At 45.9% G+C, this 4,702-nt stretch overlaps 1 non-coding gene across 1 annotated transcript; it reads left to right on the forward strand.

Moving 5' to 3' along the window:
• Positions 1 to 4,630: 4,630 nt before the first annotated feature.
• On the forward strand, positions 4,631 to 4,702 carry TRNAH-GUG (transfer RNA histidin (anticodon GUG)). The gene has a single exon. It is a non-coding gene; the product is annotated as a tRNA-His (tRNA).

Here is a 4,702-nt window from a genome sequence, read left to right on the forward strand (position 1 = left end):
TTGCGGTGAGGCAATGTCACGGCAGTTGGGCAGATATTTTAGAATTTCCATTAATACATTGGCAATCTCTGTGGAGGACTGAAACAATTCGATATGTCCTGTTACTGTTATGAACCTTTTGTTTCTTTAATGCTCTTTGCACACTTTTTCATCGGGTGACTGTAATGTATTTCAACCAAATCTAATTAAGAGCGCATTATGTGGTGACATTTGCAGTACATGAAACATTATAACACTGCCATTTACGTCAATAACCACTAGCTTGATTAAGACATATGTATTGCAGCGACAGTATTTCCCAGTTACAAATGGGAATAAAAACAACATCCGCGAGGGATTGAACCAACGACATTTAACTGATGTTGCCAATGGAGCGCGTTACAGAGAGCGCAAAGTCCCGCCTTTACAGTCACACGCTGATGATAATACAGATGTTTAAATAAACAGGCATATCTGTGGACTTGTGGTCTTTCTACATTGGGACTCATAGTCTAGTCCTAGGCTATTGTAGGCACTGGCGTATCTTTTAGTGGAATGAGAGGCATTCTGTAGTCGCGTGAAAGGACCTTTCAAGTCAATCTGATCTGTATTGTCCTGTGAAAAAAAGCGTTCTTAGACACAGTGAGGAGTTTTTGGGGATAATGGGAAAATCATTTCCAACTAAATGACAGGAATTTCTTAGTCCAATCATGAGGTGTGCTAGGCTTTTTTATACTGTGGCGGAAAGAGAGAGAGTATAACAGTCATTATAAATAAAGGGCCAAGGAAGTGACAGTTTATGGAAGGAACAATTTGCACATAGTTTTAGAATGTGGTCAGGAGGAGGACAATGTGCTTACACATATGAAACATTAGAAGGTAGACATTATGGAAGCACATATATTTCTTTATTTTTATTGTATTTGGGGAGAGGGGGTTAATATAGCACGTCCAATGTGGAAAAGTGCTTTCCATAGCACCTTGCAGGTGGGCGACATCTAGAGCTGTGCAGTAGCCACCCATGCCCCAGACGTCAAAGAGAACAAGAAGTTACACATGTTGGAAGTGAGGGTGAGACATTGAGGAGATATGATCCCCGTATGAAGCCGAGAAAAGGAGGAGGCGTGAACGTGCATCCATGTATGCAGGCGAGAAGGGAAGGAGCATTGGTCATGCATCCCTGCATGAGGGTGAGACAGGGAGGAGATATGATCCCCGTATGAAGCCGAGAGAAGGAGGAGGTGTGAACGTGCATCCATGTATGCGGGCGAGACAGGAAGGAGCATTGGTCATGCATCCCTGCATGAGGGTGAGACAGGGAGGAGATATGATCCCCGTATGAAGCCGAGAGAAGGAGGAGGCGTGAACGTGCATCCATGTATGCAGGCGAGAAGGGAAGGAGCATTGGTCATGCATCCCCTCATGAGGGTGAGACAGGGAGGAGATATGATCCCCGTATGAAGCCGAGAGAAGGAGGAGGCGTGAACGTGCATCCATGTATGCGGGCGAGACGGGAAGGAGCATTGGTCATGCATCCCTTCCCGAGGGTGAGACAGGGAGGAGATAAAATCCCTGTATGAAGCCGAGAGAACGAGGAGACATGAACGTGCATCCATGTATGCGGAGGAGAAGGGAAGGAGCATTGGTCATGCATCCCTGCATGAGGGTGAGACAGGGAGAAGATAAAATCCCTGTATGAAGCCAAGAGAACGAGGCGGCATGAACATGCATCCTTGTATGCAGGTGTGACATGGAGTCATCATGAACATGCATCCCTTTATAAGGACATAACATGGAGGACGCATGAACATGAATGCCTGAATTTTATGGTGGTGGCCTTCGGGTGATTTGGCACGTGCAATTGGTGAAGAGCACTTCTCCTGCGCAAAAAAATAAATTTACTATTAGCACCCCGGAGGGAGCCTCTGCACTTCTTATAGGGAGAAAACTCTGCAATGGAAGGGGACAGGGTCAATAACAGCTGTAAACTCTCACAAGACCATCACTGCTCTCACACTTTCCTGCTCTCAGGCTGGCGGGCCATTATCGGCCCTGGCTGCCGCACCATAGCCAGGTTTGTGTAACTATATTATTTCTAATTGGCTCCACTTTGATGACTTTCATTTGGATTCTGACTTGATTATTGAGATCTTAAATAAGTGACTGGGGATCAGGTGTCCACTTATTCTCATGGATAACATCACAACCAACCTTTAATTCAAACATGAGTCATGACATCACAGATGGAGTACAGCTTATGATAGAGGTGGAACGTCACATTGTAGCAGCCCAAGTAGCTCGCCGTGATCGTATAGTGGTTAGTACTCTGCGTTGTGGCCGCAGCAAACTCGGTTCGAATCCGAGTCACGGCATTGCGGTGAGGCAATGTCACGGCAGTTGGGCAGATATTTTAGAATTTCCATTAATACATTGGCAATCTCTGTGGAGGACTGAAACAATTCGATATGTCCTGTTACTGTTATGAACCTTTTGTTTCTTTAATGCTCTTTGCACACTTTTTCATCGGGTGACTGTAATGTATTTCAACCAAATCTAATTAAGAGCGCATTATGTGGTGACATTTGCAGTACATGAAACATTATTACACTGCCATTTACGTCAATAACCACTAGCTTGATTAAGACATATGTATTGCAGCGACAGTATTTCCCAGTTACAAATGGGAATAAAAACAACATCCGCGAGGGATTGAACCAACGACATTTAACTGATGTTGCCAATGGAGCGCGTTACAGAGAGCGCGAGGTCCCGCCTTTACAGTCACACGCTGATGATAATACAGATGTTTAAATAAACAGGCATATCTGTGGACTTGTGGTCTTTCTACATTGGGACTCATAGTCTAGTCCTAGGCTATTGTAGGCACTGGCGTATCTTTTAGTGGAATGAGAGGCATTCTGTAGTCGCGTGAAAGGACCTTTCAAGTCAATCTGATCTGTATTGTCCTGTGAAAAAAAGCGTTCTTAGACACAGTGAGGAGTTTTTGGGGATAATGGGAAAATCATTTCCAACTAAATGACAGGAATTTCTTAGTCCAATCATGAGGTGTGCTAGGCTTTTTTATACTGTGGCGGAAAGAGAGAGAGTATAACAGTCATTATAAATAAAGGGCCAAGGAAGTGACAGTTTATGGAAGGAACAATTTGCACATAGTTTTAGAATGTGGTCAGGAGGAGGACAATGTGCTTACACATATGAAACATTAGAAGGTAGACATTATGGAAGCACATATATTTCTTTATTTTTATTGTATTTGGGGAGAGGGGGTTAATATAGCACGTCCAATGTGGAAAAGTGCTTTCCATAGCACCTTGCAGGTGGGCGACATCTAGAGCTGTGCAGTAGCCACCCATGCCCCAGACGTCAAAGAGAACAAGAAGTTACACATGTTGGAAGTGAGGGTGAGACATTGAGGAGATATGATCCCCCTATGAAGCCGAGAAAAGGAGGAGGCGTGAACGTGCATCCATGTATGCAGGTGAGAAGGGAAGGAACATTGGTCATGCATCCCTGCATGAGGGTGAGACAGGGAGGAGATATGATCCCCGTATGAAGCCGAGAGAAGGAGGAGGCGTGAACGTGCATCCATGTATGCGGGCGAGACAGGAAGGAGCATTGGTCATGCATCCCTGCATGAGGGTGAGACAGGGAGGAGATATGATCCCCGTATGAAGCCGAGAGAAGGAGGAGGCGTGAACGTGCATCCATGTATGCGGGCGAGACAGGAAGGAGCATTGGTCATGCATCCCTGCATGAGGGTGAGACAGGGAGGAGATATGATCCCCGTATGAAGCCGAGAGAAGGAGGAGGGGTGAACGTGCATCCATGTATGCGGGCGAGACGGGAAGGAGCATTGGTCATGCATCCCTTCCCGAGGGTGAGACAGGGAGGAGATAAAATCCCCGTATGAAGCCGAGAGAACGAGGAGACATGAACGTGCATCCATGTATGCGGGCGAGAAGGGAAGGAGCATTGGTCATGCATCCCTGCATGAGGGTGAGACAGGGAGGAGATAAAATCCCTGTATGAAGCCAAGAGAACGAGGCGGCATGAACATGCATCCTTGTATGCAGGTGTGACATGTAGTCATCATGAACATGCATCCCTTTATAAGGACATAACATGGAGGACGCATGAACATGAATGCCTGAATTTTATGGTGGTGGCCTTCGGGTGATTTGGCGCGTGCAATTGGTGAAGAGCACTTCTCCTGCGCAAAAAAATAAATTTACTATTAGCACCCCGGAGGGAGCCTCTGCACTTCTTATAGGGAGAAAACTCTGCAATGGAAGGGGACAGGGTCAATAACAGCTGTAAACTCTCACAAGACCATCACTGCTCTCACACTTTCCTGCTCTCAGGCTGGCGGGCCATTTTCGGCCCTGGCTGCCGCACCATTGCCAGGTTTGTGTAACTATATTATTTCTAATTGGCTCCACTTTGATGACTTTCATTTGGATTCTGACTTGATTATTGAGATCTTAAATAAGTGACTGGGGATCAGGTGTCCACTTATTCTCATGGATAACATCACAACCAAGCTTTAATTCAAACATGAGTCATGACATCACAGATGGAGTACAGCTTATGATAGAGGTGGAACGTCACATTGTAGCAGCCCAAGTAGCTCGCTGTGATCGTATAGTGGTTAGTACTCTGCGTTGTGGCCGCAGCAACCTCGGTTCGAATCCGAGTCACGGCA

This window comes from Ambystoma mexicanum (genome assembly GCF_040938575.1).
Source record: "Ambystoma mexicanum isolate Mex_15411 chromosome 12 unlocalized genomic scaffold, UKY_AmexF1_1 Mex_chr12_unloc.1, whole genome shotgun sequence".
In the NCBI taxonomy this organism is placed as follows: domain Eukaryota; kingdom Metazoa; phylum Chordata; class Amphibia; order Caudata; family Ambystomatidae; genus Ambystoma; species Ambystoma mexicanum.